This window comes from Periplaneta americana, chromosome 2 (assembly GCF_040183065.1).
Source record: "Periplaneta americana isolate PAMFEO1 chromosome 2, P.americana_PAMFEO1_priV1, whole genome shotgun sequence".
Lineage (NCBI taxonomy): Eukaryota > Metazoa > Arthropoda > Insecta > Blattodea > Blattidae > Periplaneta > Periplaneta americana.
Genome location: NC_091118.1, coordinates 177,960,219 through 177,970,019, shown reverse-complemented (window position 1 = coordinate 177,970,019; position 9,801 = coordinate 177,960,219).

Genomic DNA, 9,801 nt, shown 5'->3' with positions numbered 1-9,801 from the left:
TAGACTTCGAAGTTGAGGCACGTAAACTCTGAAGTTAGGTTCACACAGGATAAAGCAGTGTTTACAGCTGGCACGGTAGGCCTTTACTGTCATACACATTACGTATCAGTTGGAGATTTTGCAATAAATAAACTTTGGCCAGAAAGACAAATGTAAATATTATGTAGGCCAGAATACAATTTATTGTCGTCTCTCAGGTAGGCTATAGAAAAACATTTTCTTAAATGTATGAAGATTTATGCAGAGCAATACTGTTGAGTGATGTAATAATAATAATAATAATAATAATAATAATAATAATAATAATAATAATAATAATTACTATTACTAACATTAATCTATTATTATTCGAACATTCATTTGAAACTGAAAAGAACGACATAAATAAAGTCATTGTAAAAGTAATCACTGAAATAAACTTGTCTTAAAACAATAACATTGCAATAAAAGATACAACATTTAGGTCAGGGATGTCAAAACCCTGCACTGCGTGATCTCATGAACCTGCACAACATTTCCTGAAGAGCGAAGATTATACGTTATCTTGCTGATAAGCAGGCTTCGAGACTTCGGACCCAATAGAGCAGTTCAGTGGGAACTCCGGATAACGGCGTACTGAGTATAGTGGTAAAGCGTACAGTGAGTGGGGGTACTGTAGAATGAATGCCAACAAATACGCAAAGGAAAACGCTCTGGATTTGAAGGTTCTGACGAATAATTTGGTTTTCATACAACTGTGTCTCAAACTATTACACGGTTAGAAAAGTCAGAGCAAGAGATGCCGGAAGCCCTAAAATTAATTTAGAAAATTACGCAGAGAATTAATGAGGCATCAAGTACACCGGTTACTGAACGTGTAAAACAAAAGTGGAAATCAATTTTATGTAAAATAACGGATATGGAACATTGTGTAACAAACAGCAAATTAGTGAACATAGAGTCATCCGAGAATAAAGGACTGTCTCTTGGTGACTGCAATGATGTTAGATTTCTTCGTTTTCTCGTAACACGTCATGCAACGTAGAGCGCAGCTTTCTGCAGTACAAACTTTGGCAGATAACCGAAAAAGATTTACGTTTGAGACACTGAGAATGTATCTTGTTGTACATTGCAATTCGGTGCTGTAACAGCACTTCCTAAAGACGACCAATAGGATAAATGAAAAAATTAAAATTGCTATATGCTTATTTCCACCATTAACACTGTGTATAATTAAACACAAATGCTTATAAAAGACAGGAGAATAAATGCTTTTCACATTCTTTTGACATGATCACTGTGTAATGTATATTTACTTTCAGAATGTACATATGTGTGTTTCCCCATACTACCGTACTCTACTCTAAATAGCAACGTTGTTACCTCAACACATCTCTATCTACCGGCAGCGAGTCACAACCTATAGTGCATGCACAGTAAACTTATTGTATCGGGTCCAAAGTTTCGAAGCCTGCTGATAAGTAAACCTTGTTGGATATGTATTGCTTGTAGTATGAGCACGTAATTCAGGCACCCCTGATTTAGACAAACATTTAGAAAACACTATTATGTTCTGTTTGTTATAAATCTAACCCTCGTATGAGTAACACACGTGTTCGGAGAGGAAATTGAGCATACGAGGCCTGTCTAAAAAGTATCCGACCTTTAGCCAGAAAAAATATTTCAAATACCTGACGGGGTTGGGACCCTAATCCCCTTCAAAGTAGGCCCCTTGTGCTTGCACACACTTAGCCCACCGATCCTTCCACTGCCGGAAACACCTCTGGAAGTCTTCTTTTGGAATGGTGTTCAGCTCCGTCGTCGCGTTCCGCATTATCTCTTCTCTACTCTCAAAACGGGATCCTTTCAGTGGTGTCTTCAATTTTGGAAACAACCAGAAGTCGCAAGGAGCCAGGTCTGGAGAGTAGGGAGGTTGGCGAACAGTTGTAATTCCATGTTTGGCCAAGAAAGTGTGGATCAATTGGGATGAATGTGCGGGGGCGTTGTCGTGATGCAAGTGCCAGTTGTTCGCCGTCCACATGTCTGGTATTTTGCGCCGAACTGCATCACGGAGTCGCCGTACAACATCGTGATAGTACTCCTTTGTCACCATTTGTCCTTCTGGTGCGTATTCGTGATGCACAATTCCACGGACATCAAAGAAAACAGTCAGCATCACCTTGATTTTGCTTCGCACCTGCCGCGCTTTCTTCAGCCTTGGAGACTCGGGATGCTTCCATTGCGACGACTGTCTTTTTGTTTCTGGGTCGTACCCGTACACCCATGACTCATCTCCAGTTATCACGGTGTATATCGTATAGTACAGGCGTCGTCAACCGATCGCACAGTCGTGCTGGCTGGAGCTGCACAGTGCACAAGTCTACACGTGAATCAGTCGCTGTGCAGGAGATGGGAGGGGGTGATAGTTGAAACCGACTCGGTGGCGTTCTACCAGTACAGTCATTCAAGCGTTGTCCGGATCCCTTATACTCTTATAGCCTATTGGTTATGCACCATTCCATGTGTTTCTATTTGAAACATACGTAATAAAATTTATCCAATAACTTAAATAATTTGAAACATGCAATCATTAATTTATTCTGGCAAATTAGTAAACAAACCGAGCACATTATACAGGGACATCATTTTATTTTTACTTCAATTTTTATTGTACCTGAGTTTTTGAATGTACTTCACTCTCACCCCTTCTACTAACGACGTTCAACCGTCCTCCACACCGCATATACAGTCATAGTAGTCTTACGGTCATAGTAAACAGTACGTTCCAAAAATATGTTCGCGTTTTCCAGTGACAAAAGAGCTTTCAATATTGAATCATTTTCGCACAGGTACTATCGTCCATTTGCCTACATCGTATCCCGGTTTCCCCCACCTGCTTTATTCACCAGCTAGTGGCTGGGCTGTCTTAGCTCTTTTCTGAGAACATTAATTTCTGTTAGAAATTGGACGTTTACGTAATATTACACAACTGTTTAAAATAACTTAAATAAAAGGGCTTCGTTAAGTAATTAACTGTCACGTGATTTCTCTCCTTTCTACGACCCTACGAAATAACCACTTGGACGGACAGTAGACAGTATGTCTGAGTAATTTTATCTTTTCGGATCGGGCAGAAGTGAAGATTGAATTTACAGTACGTCAGGTACTCTTTTATAGAGTAGGTACAGAATTATTTCAACATGAATTACTAGTACGAAGGATGAAACTGGTAATTGGAATTAAGTACAATAGTCTATAGTGCGATAATATGCACATTAGAACTGAAGCCTGTATCGAAATGAACGGCCGCCATTTAAAAAAAATCTGTTTAAATATCCATATTATGATTAATTTTCAATTTAACTTCATTCTACATATTGTACGCTAATGTGCTGTAGACAGTACAATATACACTGCATAATGAATACGTCCACATGGACAGCTCAGTTCGTGAGTAAAAACACTCATTGTTAATACTGTACTGTATTTTGATTAAACAAGAACCTAATGAAACTGATTAAACTCAAAAGCGCAATATTTCCTAGTTTACGTAAATGGATCAACTACTTTTCTTCCCTCCAATACATAGTGAAGTGATTTGTTTGTATATTACACCATCGAACTCCAGTCGTGGAAGGGGGGAAGCAAACGGCGTTGATCCAGAGGTATAGGCAAGTTAATATTAAAAATGTTAGTAAAAATAAAATGATGTCCCTGTATATGTTGAAATTAGCCAAATAATATACCGAGTTTAACGACCCATTTTGTTCATAAATCTAGAAACAATTTCTTCAATTTTATGTTTAACATAAATTATTCCTTTTTTAAACAACCGTAAACTAAATTATTACATGAAAATGAAGGCCAGAAAAGTGTACAACTAATAAAAATTAATAAACTATATTCAATACTTATTCTCCATCAAACTACAGCCTATATAAGAGAATTGTTTTCCTGTACAGTATATCTAACGAACATTTTTCCTTTCTAGAAACATAGTAAATGCCAAATGAGCTTATTAAACTTACTTTAAGATAACGAATTGCGAAAATTAGTTACTTTTGTACTGATAGAGTGTGTAATTATTATTATTATTATTATTATTATTATTATTATTATTATTATTATTATTATTATTATTACTATTATTATTATTATTATTATTATTATTATTATTATTATTATTATTATACACATTAGTTATTAGTAATTTTTGGATGAGAGTGGTTCGTTCTTCTCCCTTATATTTTTCATAATCATTTGAGTGACAGGACGAATAATAGCCTATCATTGTAGGTTGAAATTATTTCTGTTATTCAGAACTTTAATTCAGAACTTTACCACAAACCAAACACGTTGGCACTCCCGACTTTTCAGCAAATAGAAATGACTCTTCCCATAACAATAAATTCAATGGCTTGGATGGCCTATCGGACATCGCTTCTTCTGACATTTCTGGTCCGCCACTGTGTACTACAGAGAACGAACTGTGTCCGTGCGCCTGCACAGACATTGCTACACAGTAGGCGAGGCGCTGCACGTACGGTAACTAGCGCTACGTTCAGTTGAGGACGCCTGATATAGTACGTAGCTTAATAAATTATTACAAAGAAAGAAAGACAATATTACATTTGAAACAAAAATAACTCAGATATTGTACAGGGACATCATTTTATTTTTAATAACATTTCTAATATTAACCTGGCTATACCTTTGGATTAACGAATTGAAACTGGAAAACACCGTTTGCTACCCCCTTCTACGACTGTAGTTCGATGATACTGGCGTAAAATACAAACAAATCACTTTACTGGGTATAGGAGGGAAGAAAAGTAGTTCATACATTTACGTAAACTAGGAAATATCGCGATTTTGAGTTTGATAACTTTCATTAGGTTTTTGTTTAATTAAAATACAGTACAGTATTAACAATAAGTGTTTTTACTCACGAAATGAGCTATGCACTTGGTCGTATTCATTATGCAGTGTATATTATACTGTATACAGCACATTAGCATACACTATAGAGAATGGAGGTAAATTGAAAAATAATCATAACATGGATGTTCAAAACACATATTTGAAAATGGTGGCCGTTCATTTCGATACAGGCTTCAGTTCTTTTGTGCTTATTATCACACTATAGACTATTGCACCGAATTCCAATTACTAGTTTCGTCCTTCGTAGTGGTAACTCATGTTGAAATAATTCGGTACATACTCTATAAAAGAGTACCTTACGTAGGCCTAATGTTAATTCAATCTTCACTTCTGCCCGATCCGAAGATATAAAATTACTCAGACATGCTATCTACTGTGCGTCCAAGTGGTTATGTCCAGGGTCGTAGAAAGGGAGAAAATCACGTGACAGTTAATTTCTTAAAGAGGCCCTTTTATTTAAGTTATTTTAAACAATTGTATGGGTATAATATTACGTAGACGTCCAATTCCTAACAGAAATTAATGTTCTGAGAAAAGAGCTAAGACCGCCCAGCCACTGGCATTTACAGAGAGGCAAATAGAAGCAGGTGGGGGAAACCGGGATGCGACGTAGGCAAATGGAAAATGATCCAATATTGAAAGCTCTTTCGTCACTGGAAAACGCGAACATATTTTTGGAACGTACTGTTTATTATGACCGTAAGGCTACTATGATTGTATATGCGGTCTTGGATCTGTGTGAAGGACGGTTGAACTTCATTAGTAGAAGGGGTGGGAGTGAAGTACATTCAAAAACTCAGGTAAATAAAAATTGAAGTAAAAATAAAATGATGTCCCTGTATATAGTAAGAATTTAATATCAGTAAGAAGTCGAAATGAAATTTTTGTAGGTTAACTGCAAAGTAAAAGATTATACTGGGGATAGGGTATGCCTGAAACACAAATATGTATGAATATTAGGCAAAACATACCTAAATAACAAAATATTTCAGAGAGAAAGAGATGTGAAACAAGGCGAATCGACCTCACCGAAACATGTCTTCTGGAAAATGTTTTCAGAAAGTAGAAGTTCGGCATGAATATAAATGGCAGACAAATCACGAACCTCCGCTTCGCCTACGATATATTCTATTTTGTAAAAACGGCGGAAGAATTGAGACTTATGTTAAATGAGCTAAATGTTACAGGCTAAGCAAAGAAGTCGGTCTAAGAATGAACGGAAGTAAAACGAAACTGATGTCCACTGAGAATGTAAGACCAGTAACAATAGACGGCACAACGATAGAACAAGTAGAGGAATACACATGCCTGGCAGTTGGTAACAATAAAGAAGAACGGAGGAAAAGAGATACGTAGACGGATTGCACAGGTATGGAGCAAATTCCATAGTCTGAATTGTATCCTTCAATACAAATCTCTCAGCCAAAAGCTAAAATTCGAAATATTGGACAGCTGTATCAGCCCAGTATTATTGTTGTATGGATGCCAGACTTGGGCTTGTACGCAAAGATAGATGGAAAGACTGAGAATAATTCAGCGAAACTGGAAAGACGAGTTTTGAACGTTAAAATAACCGACAGGATACCCAATGCAGAACTAAGAGCAAGATCCAAGATGAAAGACGTAGGAAACCAGGCGCAAGAGATAAAGTGGAAATGGGGAGGTCATGCTGTTAGACTGCAACAGGATAGACGGGCTTCGCTACAACAGTGTGGGACGTCCGAACCGGGAAGAGGAGGAGAGGCCGTCGCAAATGTAGATGGGCGGATGACTTCCAAACAGCAGCTGGAGCAGACTGAACAAGGATCGCTAGGGACAGAGTGCAGTGGAAAACCCTAGGGAGGGAGATAATAAGGTACAGTGCAGGTAGAATAAATATGGGAAATGCGTGTTATTATTCGGTTGAGAAGCTCTTATCATCCAGTCTGCTGTCCAAAAATCTGAAAGTTAGAATTTATAAAACAGTTATATTATCGGTTGTTCTGTATGCTTGTGAAACTTGGACTCTCACTCTGCGAGAGGAACATAGGTTAAGGGTGTTTGAGAATAAGGTGCTTAGGAAAATATTTGGGGCTAAGCGGGATGAAGTTACAGGAGAATGGAGAAAGTTACACAACGCAGAACTGCACGCATTATATTCTTCACCTGACATAATTAGGAACTTAAAATCCAGACGTTTGAGATGGGCAGGGCATGTAGCACGTATGGGCGAATCCAGAAATGCATATAGAGTGTTAGTTGGGAGACCGGAGGGAAAAAGACCTTTAGGGAGGCCGAGACGTAGATGGGAAGATAATATTAAAATGGATTTGAGAGAGGTGGGGGTATGATGATAGAGACTGGATTAATCTTGCACAGGATAGGGACCGATGGTGGGCTTATGTGAGGGCGGCAATGAACCTTCGGGTTCCTTAAAAGCCAGTAAGTAAGTAAGTAAGCTGGAGCAGACTGAATAAGGATAGCTAGTGACAGAGTGCAGTGGAAAACCCTAGGGAGAGAGGTAACGAGGTACAGTGCAGTATAGTGAAGTGCTTCAGACACAAAGTGACAGGATAGTGTGAGGGAAATGTAGACTAAGGGACAAACACCCACACCAAAAACTAAAGTCGCCAATACTAAAAACTAGAGACACAAATAGTATAAGATTAGTACTATATAGAATTATAAATAGTATTAGAGTACATGAGAACTAGCTGGGAAGTGATGAGGTAATTAGGCCTTAAGGCATATAGGAAAATCACCCAAATTCACACGGACTGGCTCCCCATGTGAGTAAACAACAGAGCCACCCCTACTTTTTTTAGTAGGTTATTTTGCGACGTTTTGACAACATCTGAGGTTATTTAGCGTCTGAATGAGATGAAGGTGATAATGCCGGTGAAATGAGTCTGGGGTCCAGCACCGAAAGTTACCCAGCATTTGCTCTTATTGGGTTGGGAAAAACTCCCAGAAAAAACCTCAACCAGGTAACATGCCCCGACCAGGAATCGAACGCAGGCCACCTGGTTTCGCGGCTAAACGCGCTAACCGTTATTCCACACGTGTGGACACCCCCACGTAAGTAAGAAGCCTTTGCCTTGAAGAGATTTTATGGGCTTATTATTATTATTATTATTATTATTATTATTATTATTAGGTTCAAATACTTGGGATGTACTATAAACAGTAACATGAGCTGCTGCCAGGAAGTCAAAAGGAGGATATCAATGGCCAAGTAAGCTTTTAAAAGAAAAAGGAGCATTTTCTGCGGACCTCTGGAAAAAGAACTAACAATAAGAAAAAGACTAGGGAAATTCTTTGTATGGAATGTAGCACTGTAGCCTATGGGGCAGAAACGTGGACATTATGACAGAGTGAAGAGAAACGAATAGACGCATTTGAAATGTGGATATGGAGAAGAATGGAGCGTGTGAAGTGGACAGACAGAGTAAGAAATGAAGTTGTGTTGGAAAGAGTGGGTGAAGAAAGAATGATGCTGAAACTGATCAGAAAGAGAAAAAGGAATTGGTTGGGTCACTGGCTGAGAATAAACTGCCTACTGAAGGATTCACTGGAAGGAATGGTGAACGGGAGAAGAGTTCGGGGCAGAAGAAGGAATCAGATGATAGACGACATTAAGATATGTGTGGATCATATGAGGAGACAAAGAGAAAGACAGAAAATAGGAAATACTGGAGAATTCTGGGTTTGCAGTGAAAGACCTGTCCTTGGGCAAAACACTGAATGAATGAATGAATGAATGAATGAATGAATGAACTGTATATTTTTTCTTTTCTGCTCACACACAGATGATTATTTTATATTGTTAAAACTTGTACAGTATAATGTAAATTGAAACATGTAATGTTAGGCAATTATTTTTGTACTAGAAATGCACTGTAGGCCCTATATATATTATATTAATTTGTAAATGTGAACATTTATTTTGTGCACTACTGTGAGTGAATGTTCACATGTTCAGACAAGGAGTAACTGCACTCTCAATCTCCCATTCCCCTCGCTCTATACAACACAGTGGTCAGTGCGTTCATAACTTGATGCGTTTCGGTACCCTGAGCCGCAGTATTATAATAAGAATGAATGATGGTAGTGTCAGAAAATTGTCATTAAAATGCCATTTCATTTTTTCGTTAATTCTATATTGAAGGATTGATGTAATGTATAAAATAAGATTTCTTTTTTTCTATATTTTACTTCTCATTCCAATATGAACAAGTTTAGTGTGGTAAAGTCATTATTTCAGAAACAAATGGAGTATATCTTCAGTGCTGTGTGATACTTCTATTACAACTAATTACGACAGTGAAGTTAAGGAAATATCGGTCAGTGTCCACGTAATGAAAGTAATGACAAAAATAAGATTGGAAATGAAATTGGTGAAATTGGTGATGATCCAGTATTCTGGGCAACACACGAAGTTAAGGGACTGTTTCACTAGTCAGTATATAAAAAAATTGAGAGATTTTAGGACCAGCAAAAAGGCAAGACGGTTATCGCTAGAAGTACAGCACTACATCATTATTGGCACTTAAAGTTATATTTAATTTTATTTGTTGTGTATCATTTTCTCTTCTTTACTGCTTTCATTTGAATACTGATTATTCAATTATCTGTCATCGTTTCAATTTTATTTTCGTAGATCGTTAGACTTTTATGATGAATTATTGAGTCCCATTTTTAATGGCCCGGGGAGGAAAAAATCTAAAATACAGCCCTGGTAACACTTAAAGTTTTAGATTTATTGTTAATATAGTTTCAGATTTACTGTTAATGTACTAGAAATTATGTTCTAACTGATAAATTTTATTATCAGATGATGAAATTTCTGACGAGTATGAGGTATAAATAGAGGAGGTGGAAGGTTAATACAACATTAGAGGT